Source organism: Myotis yumanensis, unplaced genomic scaffold, assembly GCF_028538775.1.
Source record: "Myotis yumanensis isolate MYYU_CA2020_CCGP unplaced genomic scaffold, mMyoYum1.0.hap1 SCAF_3, whole genome shotgun sequence".
Lineage (NCBI taxonomy): Eukaryota > Metazoa > Chordata > Mammalia > Chiroptera > Vespertilionidae > Myotis > Myotis yumanensis.
In genome coordinates this window covers 32464659-32484847 of record NW_027223754.1, presented here as the reverse complement: position 1 = coordinate 32484847, position 20189 = coordinate 32464659, and the positions used below count along the sequence as shown (strand labels likewise).

The 20189-nt window shown below is 41.3% G+C and overlaps 1 protein-coding gene across 2 annotated transcripts in view; it reads left to right on the top strand.

Annotated features, from left to right (window-relative positions):
* The window catches only part of MYO16 (myosin XVI), a 533335-nt gene that overhangs the window by 140722 nt on the left and 372424 nt on the right, over positions 1-20189 (top strand). The window lies entirely within an intron of this gene.

Genomic DNA, 20189 nt, shown 5'->3' with positions numbered 1-20189 from the left:
GATTCATTGTGCTCAGGACAGTCTAAGAAAAAAAGAGAAAAAAAATGACTTGTAATTTTTATGGGAAATAGGCACAATCTGTCAGAGTCCCAGATTGCTGCTTAGTGCACCAGGGCAGTCGCACAACAATCTGTAGATCATATATGCCTTTGACAGTATGACTGTAATACACGCCAAAGTAAAACGTTTTACAGGGAAACGTGGATTTGTCATTTGTAAGATCAGAGAAGTCATTTACTGCATGCACGAATAGAACGGAGTTCAGAGTTTTTTTTCTGAGGTTTTTCAATACACAGAAAATGTCTAGGAAAGAGAATTTTACAAATTCTGCTTTATAAAGTAGCATATTGGCAATGAGGTTCCAATTTACCCAGTAAATGGACTCCCTCTAACCTTCTCAAGATCATCATTCTTCCAGTTGCCCCCTTCATTATCCACAGCACAGGGTCATTTCCATGGATGAAAAATGCTGCAATATCTTTAAAAGTAAAAGGAAAAATAAACTCCTTTTCATTTCATAAAACAACTCCTCAGAACAAGTTGTTTATACTCACTGTGTCCTAATTCTCACCTCCATTGTCTCTGAAAACACTCCTATTAGGTTTTCTCCCATTGATACAACCAAACCTGCTACCTTCTCTTACCCTCATCAAGGATCTCCTTGTTGCCAAGTTCTCAGATATTTCTTCATCCCCATCACAGGCAACTAAAAGCACACATGACACCCTTGATCATGTCTTCCTCCTCAGTTTGACTTTCGTCACTTGACTTCTGGACCTGTTCTCTCTCCTTGGTTATATCTAACTCACTGGTCCCTCCTTTTCAGTCTTCTTTGCAGGATGCTGCTCAACTTTTCAAACTTTGAACACCATAATATCCCAAGAATTTAGAGCTCTTCTCTATCTATCTTCCCTCTCTAGAAATTACCTCCCATGACATGTGTATACTATAAACTCTAATTTTTATTCCTAGCCAAGAACTTTTCCCTGCATGTAAGAGTTCTCTACAGCATGTCCTGTGACATCATATACAGACCTGCTCACCGTCATACACTTGATTGTCCCAGACAAGACAATCTTCTCCTCCATGTTTCCAACTCAGTGAATGACTCCATTCTCCCAGTTATTCATGTCAAACATTTTGGAGTCTTTCTTGACTCCTTTATGTCTCTCTCACACTCTCGTTTGATCCTTGAATATATTCTATTGGCTCTACCTCCTAGTCTTCATAATCTGACCATCTCTCACCAGTGCTGTGGCACTCTTGTCTAAGCCATCATCATCTCTTGCCTGTTTAGTGGAAGTAGTCTCCTGCAACATCACCCCACTCCTAACCGTACCATTTACATCAGGGGTCCTCAAACTTTTTAAACAGGGGTCCAGTTCACTGTCCCTCAGACCATTGGAGGGCCGGACTATAGTTTAAAAAAAGACTATGAACAAATTCCTATGCACACTGCACATATCTTATTTTGAAGTAAAAAAACAAAATGGGAACAAATACAATATTTGTATTTGCATGTGGCCCACGGGCCGTAGTTTGAGGACCCCTGCTCTACATCATTTTGGCTCACTGGGAATGGATCTGAAGCCCTAGTCACAGACACTGAGACCCTACGACATCTGCTCCCTCTCCTGCCCTACTCCAGCCAATTAACTGATCTTACTTACTCCCATGCTCCTTCTCAGATGCTCTTCCTGATCCCCTCCAGCTTTCTTACCTTTTCTCAAAAACGCTTCCCCTTCTCTTGTCTCACAGTCTTTTGACATTTTATCTGTATTCTCCAGGGATCATTCATTTACCTCTTTCTGTTCCAATGTCACATAACTAGAGGGGCTTTCTCTGATCCTCCTGCATGAGGGTCAGAAGAGATTTCTAAAGCAATGCAGCTGCTTTTGTTTCTCTCTTTTTGAGTTTTGAATAGAATAGTAGGAAGGTAGTTAGGCATTTGTCTTCAGAGACTTATTCTTCCTACAACTTAGTTGCCATTCATGGCCCTCCATAATTTTAATATTCCCAAATTATTTTGTCTCTATTTTTTGCATCATAGACAAGGATATCAGGAGAGCAGTATTGCCATCACTTGGTTGTTGATTGGAAATTCAGATTCCTGGGCCACACCCCATACCTGCTGAATCAGAAACTCTAGGAGTGAGCCTGGGAATCTGGGCTCTAACAATCTCTCCAGGTGATTCTGATGCATGCTGGGGATTTAGTTCGATTCTGATGGTTCTCTGATTCTTACCCCAGCATGTTTGTTACATTCTTTAGTTCATTTAGTGCATTTGAGACATTGCCCTGTCTCAAATGTCACAATCATCCCTGTGAACATGATGAATTTGGTCTGATAGAAATGTTGCCATGCTTTGACTATAAAAGCTGGCTTCCTGTCCTCTGTGTTTCCTCACTCCATTTCTTATCCTTATCTTCATCTCAAAATATCTATAGACTATTCATCTTTCAAGGCCTGAATTAAATAGTTTGTCCTTCAGGAATCTTCCCTGATTTCCTAAACTGAAAGAAGAATACTTCTCCTCTGTACTCTCATAGGCATTTTACTCATGTATCTATCCTTTATTCATATCTGCCTTTGAATATAATTCCTAATACAAATGTCTTATCTTTCCTACATTGTACAACTTGGGATAAGATTATGTCTTCAGCTACTTTCTGTAGTAAGCAGAGTTGCTGGTTTGTGGTAAACTCATAGTAGAAACTTCCTTTCCTTTTCTTCCTCCTTGCACTGTAGTAGCCCCTGAATATAAGAAACACAGATCATTCTGATATATTTAGCAATGTGTGCACATATGAGAAAAGGAAATACCCGTACATCATAATCCATGACCAAACTCTCACAGGAAGCATCTACAAGCAAGAAATGTGTCTGATAAATGAGCTGCGTCATGCAGAATTGGTGCATGATTTAGAAGCCATAATTCCAGCTCACTCCAGCTGAGTGGTTCTAGCAGCCATTTTCAAATACCCTGGGACAACATAGATTTTATAATTGCCTTGATTTCCTTCTCATTTTAAACTAATTCTATAAGAAAACAAGATTACCTTCTTGATTTAATAAAAGGAAGATCACAAACACAGTTTTATGTTTAATTTGAATTTTAGGAAGACAGGGCTTATAGTTAAACCTGAGAATTTAGGGGCTTTGGGTTTATGCTCTGAATTTCCTTTTCAAGTTGGAAAAATGACAGGGAGTAGCATGCTTTACGCTTTTGGAAACTCTAGAGAAGGTAAGATGGATTGCCTTCTTCCAAAACACAGGAAGGGTGTGAGCTGGGTGACAACGGGGTACAATTTGCGGAGGATTTCCTTTTCCTTTTTTACCTTGTGGGACAGTCTTAAGCAGGAAAGGTGTTATATTCTTCTGCTTGGGCTGCCATAGCACAATGCTTTAACAGGAATTAATTTTCTCATAGTTCTGGAAACCAGAAGCCCCACATCAAGGTTCCAGCAAAATAAGTTTCTGGTGAGGCCTCTTTCTGGCTTGCAGACAGCCACCATCTCTCATGTCCTCTACACCAGAGCTCTCTGAAGTCTCTTCTTATAAGGATACCAGCCCTATTGGATTGGGGTCCCACTCTTATGACCTTCCTTAACCTTTATCACCTCCTAAAAAGGTCCTATCTCCAAATATAGTCACATTGAGCATTAGGACTTTTACAGGTGAATTTTGGGATTACACAATCCAGTCCATAACAGGTGTATTTTGGTTGATTTCTCATCTCAAGGAGCCTATGTTAGTTTGGGTTCACAGCAAAGCAGATACCAAAATAAGATTAATTGTGCCAGAATTTTTGGGGGAAACGCCTGCAAGGGAAAAAGGGGAAAGACCCAGAGAAGCCTGGGAGAGCCTTCAGAACACAAGGCTGGTGTGACAGCAGTTGTCTTAGTTTGCTGAGGCTGCCATAACAAACTACCACAGGCTTGGTGGCTCAACAGAGATTTATTTTCTCACAATTCTGAAGGCTAGAAATTCAAGATCAAGATGTCAGCAGGTTTGCTTTCTTCTGAGGCCTTTCTCTTTGGCTTGCAGATGGTCACCTTTCTGTGTTTTCACACAGTCACCCTTCCTTCCATGTGAATCTGTGTTCTAATCCCTTCCTCTTAGAAGGACATCAGTCTGATTAGATTCGGCCCAGCCTAATGGCCTCGTTTTACCTTAATTATTTGTTTAAAGATCCTACCTGGAGAAATAGCAACTAGAAGATACTCTTTGTTTCATTAAGTTGGGAGAGTAAACAAAAACCTCTGTGGGAGGAAAAAAATTAAATTTTTTTCTAAAGAATAGACAAGTTAGATTATACTAGAATATTACACATGTATACAACATGTAGACTTTGTTGTATATAACAACACCAATTTTTAAATTAAACTTCCTGATCTGATGGCTGTGGTAATCAGGTGAATTATAATCAGTGAGATTCAGATAATGGTATTAGCACAAAATACTGGTTCTCTCTCATACACACACATACACTCCCATAATCCTATATAATAAAAGGCTAATATGCAAATTGACTGGACAGCGGAATGACTGGTCACTATGATGTGCACTGACCATCAGGGGGCAGACGCTCAATGCAGGAGCTTCCCCCTGGTGGTCAGTGCATCAGAAGCTGGGCTCATGGCTGGTGAGGAGGAGCCTCTTCCACCTCCGTGGCAGTGCTAAGACTGTCCAAGTGACGGCTTAAGCCCCCTCCCCACAGGGCACGGGCCAAAGCTGTCAGTCGGACATCACTTAAGGGTTCCTGGACTGCAAGAGGGTGCAGGGGGGCTGAGGGACGCCACCCCTGAGTGCACAAATTTTGTGCACTGGGCCTCTAGTCATTCTATAAAATTCTATATGCATTTTAGCTTTTGTATGTGAGAGGCTTTATCTTAAAGCCATCTTCCATTTTTGACTTGTAATTTCTGGTTGGACTTGCTGATGGAACATCCATTGCTTCATCTTCTCTCTGGTATAATCTGGCAGTTCTATCACTGGGCTCAACTGCTGTACTATTTATATTTCCTCTATTGCTACATCTTGTTGCTTCCCTGTTGTCATCTCAGTCTCTTAATCCTGTAGGGATGTCACTTGTGTGTGTCCTTTTAACTCTTTAATCCCTTAATCTTCTATAGTTGCCTATCTTCACTGTCAGCTATACTCTAGACTATAGCTTCCAATGTATTAAATATTTCAAAGTTGCTAAGTCTTTTTGTCCAATACAAATAAAAATGTTATCTTCTTCTTAGTTTGAAGCTTAAATGTTTTTTTATTACACATATATAATCTCTAGAGACATTTTATTACAAACCCCTTTTTTATAACCTTGGGTATGTGATAATCTAAGAATCTTTGATGACTTGAAAACACAAGGTTCTACTTTAGTACAAAAATGAAACTGTTCATAACCTTAGGAGCTAAAGATTAAATATATCAGACAAAAACTTGAAGCAATGATGAGCACTATATGTGTCAGGCAGAAATACTGAAATATTTTTAAGCCATGATTATAAAATGATGTCTGTTAGAAGTGAATATATGATAGAGAATCTAAGAAAAATGAGATAGGATTACTTAACAAATGAGACTGAATAATGGGCTAATTTGGGGGGAAAATAAATCAATTTGTAGTAATGATTTTTTATTGCGTTGATATAGGGAAAGGGCAATAGGTTGTATCAGATTTTCTTACAGGTATTTTTTAAAGTACACATTCCCTCCACCTGTGGACTTCTGTGAGTTCCTCTGGGTGGTGTGGTCCCAATATGCTGCTGCATAGCCATGGAAGTGATGAGAGTGCTATAGGGTAGGAGGGGCATTGAAATCACAGGGAGTTTTATTTCATGCCATTAATCAGGTGGCAGCTGGATCAATAAATTTAATGTAAAATGCATTTAAATATAGTTAAGTGTTTAACCGGTTTCATACGATCGAAGTTTCCCTAAAATAGGATAAATGATATTTAATGACTAAATTCCTATCTTAAAGTTGGCAGTGAATCTCTCAAATTTACCTAATAGTTTGCCTCCAGTACTATTTTGGGTAACACAACATCACTGTGACCAAATGTCAAGTCATTCCACTTCTGTGTTTACCATATTAATATTTGTAATATGCCATGCTCCTGAAAAGATAGAAACATTTTCTTGGAAATTTTTCTGTTTTTAAAAAACAAAACACCATTTAACAGGTAAATCATAGCCCCAAAGGACACATTCCTGAAAAGGTTGTCTCAGTTCAGGTATATTAGTTCTTCACATAGCTAAGGATTAATGCTGCAATCACTACTACACTATAATGCAACCAAGCATTTTATATGTCTTGACTCACCATTCTCATTTGTTTGTAAAATTATAATTCTTTTTGTAATTGTAAATTCTGAATAGTTTAACATGGCAAGATAGTATGTAATGTATTATTTATACAGGATTTTAAATTTGCTTTTATAGTATCTAAATTAGAGTCAATTTTTAATGTTTACAACATCTAGATGTGCAAAATATTGACATAGTTCTGTTTTCTACATATCTATATATATAAAAGGTTAATATGCTAAGTGTCCCTCTGACCGTCAGACCGGTCGCTATGACACACACAGACCACCAGGGGCCAGACACTCAATGCAGGAGCTGCCATGATACACACTGGCCATTTACAAAGAAACAGCACTGAGGACCTGGTGCTGACAAAGCAACACTCGGCTTCCCATAAGTGGGACACAGGCCCCGCTACCACCCCAGAGTGACAGCCCACCAAATTGCTGCCAATGCTGCCGAGATCCCATGGCACAAAATGTGGCCCACAGCCCAGCCCAGCCCAGCCCGGAAATGGTCACTGTGGGCGCTGGGTAATGACGTCACATAGCAACACCAGGCTTTCTCTCCCTGGCGACTAGCCTCCCTGCAGTTTCTTCAGCCCAGGATCACTACTTGCTTTATAGCTATGTGCAAACACTTTACACTTTAACTAAATGTTTGTGAAGCATTTTCTTGTGCCTCATCTCATTTGATCCTCACAGAAGTCCTGGAGTAGGTAGATAGGAGACTTGGTAGAATCCTATTTTCTTTTCATTAGTCGGAAAATGGAGATCTAGAAAGTTTAGAAATTTGACCCAACTGAAAAGAAGTAAGAAATAGTGGAACTTGAAAATGACTTCAGGTTTTCTCACTGAGCAGAATATAGTCAAACACTGCTGCAGTTAAATATTTTACCCTTTGTTCTCTCTGTGTGATCTACAATAATATTCTGCTTTGTGTTGATATTTTTTTGCTGTGTTGCTGACAATTACCTGAAAGAGAAGTTGGGGTGCTTCACTGGGCTGGAAAAAGTTTAGCTAAATTAGAAAGCAGGTCTAATTAAGCAAGTTTATTCTACATCTATAAAAGGCTAGTTGACTCGCACATGCGCGATACATACAAAGCTCTCGCTGGTGCCAATTGTACGTATGTATTTCGATCTGTCATTGTCGATTGTGAATTTGGTTGACACTTCCATTATAGAGAAGGGGCAAATAGCAATATTAAAATATTTCTTCTAATTAATTTCTTTCCAATGTGCACAAATCTGTGCACTAGGACACTAGTTTTCAGATAACTGTTGAGCAGTAATCTAAGAAAGTGTGAGACACAGGATAGTGTTTTGACTCTTCTTCATTTATTCATTGCAGAAAAGTCCTACTTTGTATTGTCTGCCGATCTTTTGCCTATTAGATTACATTATTTTAAGTAACGAGGAAAACCAGAAAACCAATGTGGTCTGATCTTAGTAGTACAGAAAAACAGAGAGGGAGAAGGGGAGGAGGGGAGGAGAGACACAGAGTGCAGATCATTTGGTCATTGTGGTTATTGTTTCTTTTAAAATAAGGATTTATTTCATTGAGTCCAAAGATATGGAGGATGTACTTACTCAGTAATTTTTGCCACTTGCTTAATCATTACAGTTTCTAGTCAAGCCTATCTTTTGTATGTTTGTTTGCTTGCTTGAAGCAAGGTGACTTTTGCAGTCCACACTATTATCTGGTTTCCTATTTAATAAACAGAAATAGACTAGAAAAGGAGCTGAGACTATTACCACTGTCACGTTTCTGAACTTTTAGGGAAGCACGCTCCACATGGGACAGGGCCTTGCTTGAGAGGTAGACTAGGTGACAACACAAGAAGTACCACTTTTAGGATACATGCAGGTTTATTTTTAGTGTTTCTAAATTCATTGAAAGGCACCCCTTCCAATTACAGTATATTGACATATCCCTGAAGCCTGATTCATTTTACCTTTGCCTCTGACTTTTTTTGACCTTCTCTTCAAATTTAATCATGAATTTTTAAACAAAGAACATGAGGAATCATATGTAAAAGCTCAGTATAGATTGAAGCTAAACCAGACTTGGGCACTAGGAAAAGATTCCTTTATATTCTATAAAGAATGACATCCATCATGTATGCCTTATCTTTCCTTGATTTTTCATGAAACAGAAATTTCCTCATCACCTCTGTGACTGAGGTATTTGATATTCATTAGCAAAACTTAGTTGGTGTGCATAATACTGGATTTAAAAAAATGCTTAAGAAATAAGTTGAAATTTTCTTACTTAAATTATTCAACATGCAAGAATGTTAAATAATGTTGATTTTGCATTTGTAGGGTGTTTTTTTTTTCATGTGAAGACCTACCTAATAGAATTTTTTTTTTATTGCTTAAAGTATTACAAAGGGTATTACATATGTGTCCTTTTTTTTTCCCGCCCTTGACAATCCCCTGCCCTTCCTTACCCCCCAGTGTCTTATGTCCATTGGTTATGCTTATATGCATGCATACAAGTCCTTCAGTTGATCTCTTACCCCCCTCCCTCCTGCCCCCCAACCCTCCCTGGCCTTCCCACTGCAGTTTGACAATCTGTTTGAGGCAGCTCTTCCTCTGTATCTATTATTGTTCATAAGTTTATAATGGTCTTTAATAGAATTTTTGGCAGCTTCTGTGGTCATGAGCAGTCTGGGATGGGGAGGGCTCACCTGATTTTGTTGAATGCCGAGGCCTCTGGCAAGTATTAATATTGGAATGGATAATTTTCTGAAAGGCAGCATTTATTATCTGTCTGCCTTAATGTGTCACAAGGTACATATTTTTCTACATGGGCCTCTCCGGGGACAACAGTTATAAATGCTTAATGGGGCATTGGTCTGAGTATAAAAGAGAAAAATGTACTGATTTAATAAGACTCAAAAGGAAAGGGAGTTGTTGAAATAGAAACTTGGAAATATTGGGTCAAGTACAACTAAGCATGTCTGTGTGTTTTTAAAATATGCTTTTATTGATTTTACTGTATTTTTAATTTCTCTTTATTGTTGAAAGTATTACAGATGTCTCCTCTTTCCTCCCCACCCCCCATTGACCCCTTCTAGCCCCCCCCACCCCAGGCTTCACCACACTATTGTCTGTGTCCATGAGTTATGTATATATGCAAGTAAGTTCTTTGGTTGATCTCTTCCCACCCACTCATCTACCTCTCCTACGTTCCCTCTGAGATTCAACAGTCTGTTCCATGCATGTTTCTATGTCTCTGGGTCTATTTTGTTCATCAGTTCATTTTGTTCTTTGGATTCCACATATGAGTGAGATTATATGATACTTGTCTTTCTCTGACTGGGCTTATTTTGCTTAACATAACAGTCTCCAGATCCCTCCATGCTGTCTCAAAAGATAATAGATCCTTTTTTATTTTATGTGTTTTTTTGAGGCTGAGTTGAAAACTATAAGAAGTGATATCCATGGTGCTGACAGGACAGCTCTATTGAGTCATTCTATGTGACCTGAAACTATACCTGTGAATTCAAAACTATTCTTACTGGTCATCCTTGGAGCTAAAAATATATAATTTTAGCACATCGGATAAAACTAAAAATGAATATCCTACAGATAAGAAGACTTATCTATCCCCAGATTTGTTCCTTTCTACCCCAGAGTTATTGAAAAACACAAATAGGATTTGTACATTCAAAAATATTTGACTTTATATTTCTGCAAATGTGGTCTTATAAAACATAATTATAGTAAAGTATGAATAGTTTAAGAAAGTTATAATGTCTAAGAACACCACAGTAGGGGGTTATGGCTTTTTATTGTATTAAAATACCTCTAAAATAAAAATGAGCATTTAAACTATTTTAAAGAGTACTAGTCAGTGGCATTTCCCATATCCACAGGGTTGTGTGTCCACACCACTATCTAGTTCCAAGACATTATCGTCACCCCAAATGGAATCACATACCCATTAGGTAGTCACTCTTCATTTCCTCTCCTCTCCAGCCCCAGACAACCATGGATCTACTTTCCGCTCTATAAATTTTTCTTTTCTTTATATTTCATATAAGTGAAACCATACAATATATAGTTTAGTGCATCTGACATTTTTCACTTAGCATAATGTTAATTAATGTTTGTTCATATGTATCATTCATTTCTTTGTTATGGCCAGATAATATCCCATTATACAGATATATCGCTCATTGTTTATCCATCAGTCAGTTGATAGACATTTGGGGTATTTTGTCTATTGCGAATAGTGCTGCTATGAACATTCATGAACAGGTATTTGTTGGAATACTTGTTATAAATAGTTTTGGGTTTATACCTAGGAGTGGAAATGCTAGCTAATCTGGTAATCTTTGTTTAACATCTCGAAGAATTTTTATTTATTTATTTATTTATTTAAATATATTTTATTGATTTTTCACAGAGAGGAAGGGAGAGGGACAGAGAGCTCGAAACATCGATGAGAGAGAAACATCGATCAGCTGCTTCCTGCACACTCCCACTGGGGATGTGCCCGCAACCAAGGTACATGCCCTTGACCGGAATTGAACCCGGAACCCCTCAGTCCGCAGGCCGACGCTCTATCCACTGAGCCAAACCGGTCAGGGCTTGAAGAATTTTTAGACTATTTTCTAGTCACTGACCATTTTACATTTCCACCTACAATTTGAGGGTTTCAGTTTCTCCATTCTTACCAATGCTTGTTGTTTTTCTTTATTTTTATTCTTGAAGCCATCCAGTTGTTTCCAGAAACCACATTTGTTGAAGGGACTATTCCTTCTTCCATTGAAAGATAGAACTGTTGTTGAAAGAGATCTATAGGTTTATGAATTCTGAATTCTCAATTCCATTTTCTTGATCCATATGTCTACATTATATCAGTGCCAGGCTGTTTTGATTACTATTTCTTTGCAGTTAGTTTTGAAATCAGAAAGTATGAATTATCCCATCTTATTTTTCTTGTTTTTTCAAGATTGTTTTGGCTATTCAGGGACCCCTGTAATTTTAATCAGCATTTCATTTTTTTTTAAGGCCCTTAGAATTTTGATAGGGATATGTCATAGCATTGGGATATCTCATGTCCCCTTTCCTCCCTTGGATAGTTATTTTTGTTCTCAATGATATTAGTTGTGGTAGTTTGATTTACCAAAGAATAGTTATTACTTAGTAACCAGCATTTTTAAATGTTAATACTCATTATTTTAACAGTGATGGCAAACATTTAATACCATCTTCTAGTATGAAGTAAAACAATAAAAATTACAAAAAAATATGCAATTCTGATTTATCAAAAAATGAACAAGTAGATGAAAGAATAAAGAGTTCAGAATGAAACCTACACATGTACTAGTATATTTATCTGATTTCCTACAAAGATGTTAGTGCAGTGCAGTGGCATATAAAAAAGAGCGTTTTAAAGTTGTATAACATAAATTGACAGTGGATCATATATAGAGAGAAAATAAAAAATGAATCATGTATTTATACTGTGTCCATTCTGGATTTACTGTTCCTGCATCAAGGCCTGAAGAAATACAGTGCAGTTAAATTTATGTTGTCATAAAACTGTCACTTGAGGTCTTTTTGGGGATATTTAGAGTTAATGATTTAGAATTGGTTTAGGTACAGAGGCTATTCCTGATTCCCAACAGGCATATATACCTTAGTAATATGTGTTAGAAATTCTGTAGAATAGGTGAGTTTGATAATAGCCTTTTTTGGAATATCTTTTCAGCTGCAGGTCAGTGAGTTTCTTGAAGGGGGAAGAGAGAGAATGGGTTGGTTACAAGCAACATTTGAAGATAAAAATGGCAAATAATTTTCAAAAATATATTCAGGATATTCAGCCACTGATTTGAGAATTGCAAAGCCCTCTATTGTATAACTATTTCTTCTTTGTCTTTTGACTTCTATACCTACAATCCACTACATTATAAACTCTATGAAGACAGGATTTAAAAAGTATATATATATATTCTCTCCAACTTATAAGATAGTGTTTAGCACATACAAGACACTCACTGGATTATTGTTGCATTAGTCATACCTGCTTACTGGGTTAGGATTTTGAGTCAGCTTGGCAAGGGGGTCTTGGCATTTGGGCTTAACAACCTCCAGGCTTAAGTCAGGTCCAGTTTTTACCAAGTTGGGTAGCAAAGCAGAAATCTTAAACCCATTGTAAAGTAATATGAAATTAGTTTTAACTGCCCAAAGCCTGGTAGGTCAGTGCAGCTGAGGTGGGCTTCTGCCCACTTGATTCTCCAGTGCACGCGGCTGATTAGTCTGTAGTTCCTTTGCTAAGTCTGGACCCTAATGCAGCTCTGACCCCATACCCAATCCTCACAGGTCTCCTTTTCAGGAGAGTAGCTTGTAGCAACCTTGAGTGTCCCGCTGATGCATGTGGACCTGACCAAATCAGAAGGAACCACTCAAGGTATGACTGAGCAACTCACTTGAATATAGATTTCAGGCAGATGCTCACTGTGAGCTTAAAAACCTATTAGACCCACTCAGATCATTGCTAGGGTGGGATCAAAACAAGCCAAACAGCCCTTTGGATACTGATTTGCACTGCTGCCCACCCTTCCCAGTATTATAATTACTGAGATGCCTTGACCTTAAACACATATAGATAGACTAGAGGCCTGGTGCACAAAATTCGTGAATAGGAGCGGGGTCCCCTCAGCCAAACCTGTACCCTCTCCAATCTGGGACATCCCTCACACAATCCTGGACAGCTGGCTCCTAATTGCTCGCCTGCCTGCCTGCCTGGTCGCCCCTAACTGCCACCACCCCCCGCCAGCCTGGTCACCCCTTACTGACCCACCTGCTGGCCTGGTTGCCCCCAACTGCCCCCAGTGCCAGCCTGGTTGCCTCTCACAGGCCCCCTGCCAGCCTGGTCTCCCCACACAGCCTGCTGTTCAGTCATTTTGTCATCCCTCACTAACCTCCCTGCTGGCCTAGTCGCCCCATGCAGCCTGCTGTTCAGTCATTTGGTCATCCTTCACTAACCCCCTTGTCAGCCTGGTTGCCCCATGCAGCCTGCTTGTTCAGTCGCTTGGTCATCCCTCACTAACCCCCCGGTTGGCCTGGTCGTAGGCAGCCATCTTGTGAGGGTGTGAGGGTTAATTTGCATATCACCTCTTTATTATATAGGATGGGCACATCTAGGACTGACTGAATTTAAGAATTTGATGACAGAACCTGAGCATTTGTATTTCTTAAAAGTTCTACTAGCTGTTCTACATCATAGGGAGGGTTGAGAATCATTGCCCAGGTCAGGATGTGTTCTGACCTGAGGCCTTCCCATCTACAAAGACCTTGACTCTTTCCTCTCAGATCACTCCACTAAGCCAAGATTCAGGTCCAGTAAGTTTAACTAAATATATATTTATTGATATATTTTTTGAGAATAAATTGGGTGTTCTGAGGGATACAATGGTACATGCAGCAGGATGGGCCAGAAACTCAGTGGTAAAGTAAGGATGAACCTAGAGGGTATTGTGCTCCATGGTAAATAAATAGGAACCAGTCTACCATGAGTTGTTAACTGCTACTGCTGGTTCTACTGCTCTAAGAGAGACATTCATGGGTAATTTTATGAAATTATTAAATCCTAGCAGTTTTTCCTCAAAGTGTCTTCAGTGGCATTTGCACCAGAACCTCCTGGAGTGCTTTGTTAACATGCATAGTTTTAGATCCAATCCCCATACTAACAAATCTGAGTAACTGAAGGTGGGAATAGGGTGTAATTCTTATAAAGGCAAGAAATCCTGCCTGGCTGGCATGGCTCAGTGGTTGAGCATTGACCTATGAACCAGGAGGTCATGTCCGTGGTCAGGGCAGATGCCCGGGTTGCAGGCTCAACCACCAGTGTGCGGCATGCAGGAGGCAGCCAATCAATGATTCTCTCTCATCACTGATGTTTCTATTTCTCTCTCCCTCTCCCTTTATGAAATCAATAAAATATACTAAAAAAAAAAAGAATAGCCCCCAAATGTGGAAAAGTTGGCTCTTGGGGGAGAAATATTCTAGCTTTAACATTCATTTGTTGCCCTTCATAGGGCCACTGTACATAAGGAGACATACAGAATATCTGTGGAATTACAATTCCATGATGGAGGTTGTGGGTGAAGGCGTGGAGAATAATGAAAACTAGATCAAGAAGGAAAGAACTAGTAAAATCTATTTTAAAAAATCCTCAAGTCATTCTTAGACAGCCTAAAATTCAAGTTCTAACTAGGACAGGAAATTTGTATGTTGAGGAGAAAATGGAAATTTTGTGGTGTTGATAGCATAATTTCTATATCACTGCTTTCAGCTTCCCTTCTTCACATAGATGGTTTTGTTATCACTTAAGGAAAAAAATGACACTGGCTTAATTTTTTAGTTGTTATTCATTGTAACTTTTTATTTAGAAATAAAATAAAACTTACAGAAAAATTGGGAAAACAATACAAAGAACTTCCATATACCCTTCAACCAGGTGTCCCAATTGCTAACACCTTATTATATACTAGAGGCCCGGTGCACAAAAATTTGTGCACTTGGGGGGAAAGGGGGTTCCTCAGCCCATCCTGTGCCCTCTCCCAGTCTGGGACCCCTCGGGAGATAATGACCTGCTGGCTTAGGTCTGCTCCCGGGTGGCAGAGGGCAGGCCCAATCCCTGGATGCAGCCCCTGGTCGGGCTCAGAGCAGGGCCGATTGGGGAGTTGGGGCGCCGCCCCCTGACACGCACAGAGCAGGGCCCATCAGGGGGGTTGGGGCTCCATACCCTGTCACACACAGAGCAGGGCGGATCAAAGGGTTGGGGCGCTGCCCCCTGTCATGTACAGAGCAGGGCCCATCAGGGGGGTTGGGGCTCCATACCCTCTCACTCACAGAGCAGGGCCCATCAGGGGATTGGGGAGCTCCCCCCTGTCACACACAGAGCAGGGACCATCAGGGGGTTGAGGAGCTCCCCTCTGTCACTCACAGAGTAGGGCCGATAGGGGAGTTGGGGCACTGCCCCCTGTCACACACACAGCAGGGTGGATCAGGGGGTTGCGACGCCGCCCTCTATCACCCACAGAGCAGGGCCGATCAGGGGGTTGGGGCGCCGCCACTGTCACACTCAGGGCAGGGCCGATGGGGAGGTTATGGTTCTACCCTGTCACACACAGAGCAGGGCCTGTGGGGCGGGGGGGGGGGGGGGGGGTTGGAGTTGGGGCGCCGCACCCTGTCACACACGGAGCAGGGCCCGTGGGGGGGTGGGAGTTGGGACGCCGCACCGTCACACACAGAGCAGGGCCGATCAGGGGGTTGGGGCACAGCCACTGTCACACTCAGGGCAGGGCCGATGGTGAGGTTATGGCTCTACCCTGTCACACACAGAGCAGGGCCCGTGGGGGGGGGGGGGGCGGGTTGGGGCGCCACACCCTGTCACACACAGAGCAGGGCCGATCAGGGGGTTTGGGTGCTGCCCCCTGTCACGCTGATCCGGTGCCAGGAAGCCTCGCGGCTCCGCTGATCCCGGTGCTGGGAGGCATATTACCCTTTTACTATATAGGATAGAGGCCTGGGGGCCGGCTGGTTTGCCCTGAAGGGTGTCCTGGATCAGGGTGGAGGTCCCCACTGGGGTGCCTGGCCAGCCTGGATGAGGGGCTGAGGGCTGCTTTCAGGCTGGCAGTTGATTGAAGCTCCCAATGGCTCCTTTTTTTTATTTTATTCTGGGCCAGCTTTAGCTCTGGCTCTAGCTCTGAGAGCAGGTATCTGTTTTGTTTCGGTTCTATAATCGAAACAATGTATAACTTCAGCTCTGAGATCCTGGGCTATACTTGTTAGAATGTTTCAAACTGCCAGCTCAGAGGCCGGCAAGTGAGGCGGGGAACGTTGGAGTCTGCAGTCACTGCAGCAAGCAAGCCTCATGTTCTCTTCCAGCTGCCTGGCTGCCGGCCGCCATCTTGGCTGACAGTTAATTTGCATAAGGATATGCTGATTAGCCAATGGGAAGGGTAGCGGTCGTATGCCAATTACCATGTTTCTCTTTTATTAGTGTAGATTATTGTCTTTTCCTCTTTCTAGAAATTTCCTTTTGAAGGGCTTATAGCTAGGACAGAATTTAGCACCCATGGTTATGTTTTATTTAACTCTTCCTTTCCTCTCTTGATTTTAAATGTAAAATCTTTGTGTATACAGACCCACCGTCATCATGAGAATTATGTCAGAGCACTCTTAGTTGCTATGCAATAGAACATCCATACCAGCTCACAGGATTGCCAAAGCACTTACTTTCATGAAGTTGCTATCAAGTTACTGTCATCAATGTGCTATATATCATCAGCACAGAAAACTCATGGTAATATCTAGAGACTGAAAATAAATTCTGGTTCTCAGGTGGACTATATGAGGTTTGGTTATTGTGGTGATGGTGGGGACGTTCAGTGGGGACAGCTGCCTGTTCTATTAAAGCTCCTTAGCAAAATTTTATGATGTACTTTAGTCCATTTTTTTACCCCAGTATCTGAAAATTGGAGACTGAATGTTTCTTTTTAAATTTCAAATCATCTTGAAGTTTTGTGGCAGCTTGATGATGAAGCCACAAATATATAATAAATGCTGAATCAGTTCCAAACAGTTACACTATAAAAGGAATCCTAAGCTTCATGATTCTGTTTGGTTCCCAGATGGCTGGTTTTCCTTAGGCTGTTTTCTTGCAGATTTTATTGTAACAGAAAGAAGACTCAGAGTAGTGGTGCCATTTCACTAAACTGGTGATTTGAATCATATGATTACAAGGTTGCTACAAACCCATACCTTTTTGGAGAAAATATTTTAACCTAATCCCACAAATTTAATAAATTATGAGGGCATTACAGTGGATCTTGATTTCTGTTTTGTTTCAGAGTTGAAGGGTCACCTTCAACAGTCATGTGATGTGAGAAGGAAACTAATTTTCTTGGTGAAGAATACAATCTTTGAAGTTATACAGCCCACACTCAAGTTCTAGATCCACCATGCTATCCTGTGGCTTGGACAGCAAATAGTCATCAGAGCATTACTTTCCTTATTAGTAAAGCAGTGACTACAATTATGGTATCTACAATGTGAGCTTAAAAAATTGAAGTAATTATTATATTTAAAGTGCTTAGAGCAGTGTCAGACCCTAAGTATGTGTAAAAATGCTCAGTGTGTGTTAGTTTTATAAAGATGTGCCACTTTATCAAAATTCTGTTATAAGTGAATTATTACACAGGTTGCATTTTCTTCATTATATCTTTACTAAAGGCCAGATGCACGAAATTCATGCAAGAATAGGTCTTCCCCCCCACCCCCCCGGGTGCCAGCACAGTCTTCCCTCTGGCACCTGGAACCTGGGCTTCCCTCAGGCGGCCATCCAGGACCCAGGCTTCCCTCCAGCTGCCGGCAGACACCGGGGACCCCGGCTTCCCTTGCAGCCCCGGCTTTGTCCAGAAGGTCGTCTGGAAGGACGTCTGGTCTAATTAGCATATTATGCTTTTATTATCATAGATATCTAGGTACCTTACGATGTCCAGTTTTTAACCCTTAGCAAAGGCATGGAATTTAGCTCACTCTCCATTGTTTCTTTATGTTGTTAATAGTGGATTTTATCTTATTGTTGAGTTTCCTCCTGAGATATCCAGGGGCAAACCAGTCAATGTCCAGGTTCTGAATGAGTTCCACCTGGCAATGTAAACAGCTCTTTCAAAAAATAGGCCTTCTTTCTAAGAAAAGAAATGCTCAGAGTTTTCACTGTAGGCTGATGTCTGGCTAGATTAAGGAAGGGCTGGGGCTTAGCAATGTCTATCACTGTCGCAAGAAGGAAATTCTGGAGTGCTTGCCTGTAGTGTCCTCATTCCAGAACATTCTTGGGAAATGTTCCTCATCTACCTCGGCTGCTGTCTGGAGTGTCCTGGTGCTTACCCTGCATCCCCTGAGAGCCAGTTGTTAAAATTTCAGGAATTTGTGGATCTGTTGTGAAATAGTTAAACTAAACTTATATTAAAAACTAAGCATGTAAACTTACAACTAAGTGGATTTTATTAAAAACAAAATAATACAAACTCAAAACTTAATACTTCCTAATTAGTTCATCACATTTTTCTCTCATTTATGCTTTTGAAGTTATTTACTTTTTCTGTGTCTGTGTGGTGGAAACGCCACATCATTGTGAGGTATGTCATGTCTTTTCCCAACTACGGGTTTAGCAATATCATATTGGTAGCTTAAAATCAAACATGGTGGGGAGGATTATACCACAGAAATTGAAAACTACAAATCAGGGCTTGATTTATTGTCTTAATTGATTGTTTAGAATTGATGAAAAGATGGAGTAAATATTAATGATGCAGGCTGTATTTAAAAATTGTCAGTAGCCATGATGGTATGAACAGCATAAAAATGTGATGAAATATGATCATGTTATTCAATATTAGTTGTCTGATTCAGCAAACATGTCACCCAGGTAATTGATCTAATCCAGCAGTTCTCAACCTGTGGGTGGCGACCCCTTTGGGGGTCGAACAACCCTTTCACAGGGGTCGCCTAAATACATTCTGCATATCAGATATTTACATTATGATTCATAACAGTAGTAACATTACAGTTATGAAGTAGCAACGAAAATAATTTTATGGTTGGGGATCACCACAACATGAGGAACTGTATTAAAGGGTTGCGGCATTAGGAAGGTTGAGAACCACTGATCTAATCTAATAAAAGAGAAACATGCAAATTGACTGTACCCCCACTACACCCAGAAGCCACTCCCACCAGCCACACCCACCAGTCGATCAGGAGTGAATATACAAATTAACCCAACTAAGATGGCGGTGGCGACGGAGTTGGAGCGAGCAGGAGGCTTGGGTTGCCCCTGGCAATGGAGGAAGCCAAGCTTCCCGCCTGCCCTGCTGGCCCTGAGCTCAGCTCAAGGCTACAAAGTTACAATTATAGAAGAGAAATAAGTCCCAGATACCTCCTTCTAGCCCGTGGCCATGGCCAGCTTGAAAACGGCCCTTAGCCCCTCACCCAGGCTGGTCAAACCCCCATGGGGTGAGGGTCCCTGCTGGGGGGCTTGACCAGCCTGCAAACAGCCATCAGCTCCTCACCCAGCCTGGCCAGGCCCCCTGGTGGGGTCCCCCACCCTGAAGGGGGTGTGGCCATCCTGAAAACGGCCCTCAGCCCCTCACCCAGGCTGGCCAGGCACCCCACCTGGACCCCCCCCACCCTGAAGGGGCTGTGGCCAGCCTGCAAACAGCCATAAGCCCCTCACTCAGGGTGGCCACACCCCCATGGGGTGAGGGTTCCCGCTGGGGAGGCTTGGCCAGCCTGCAAACAGCCATCAGCTCCTCACCCAGGCTGGCCAGGCACCTCAGTAGGGTCTCCCACCCTGAAGGGGCTGTGGCCAGCCTGCAAACAGCCATCAGCCCCTCACCCAGGCTGGCCAGGCACTCCAGCTCTCATCTCCATTTGAACTGATGACTGAAACAAGATGACCAAAATCTTTAAACCTTTCAATGTCTTCAGTGTCTGTGACACAGTTTTGTATTGCTTCTATAGTCATAATTTTTGTCTTCTTGATGTTCAGATGAAGTCTTGCTTAGCATTTTCTTCTTTCACTTTAATCAGACGTTGTTCAAGTCATTGCTACTTTCTTCCAGTAAGAAGGTGCCACCAGCATATCTTAAGTTATTACGATTTCTTCCAAGGCTTTTCCTTCCAAGGACCCTGCCTTCCTGGACTTTTCTAATGGTGGAGAAGGAAGATACCCAAGTCAGCAAGTAGATGTACCATGTGATGTCTGCTTACAGTTGACCCTGTAACTTTTAGGTCAGTGTGTGGAAGAAAGATGTATTGTAATTCTCGTCTCTTTCATTCTTTC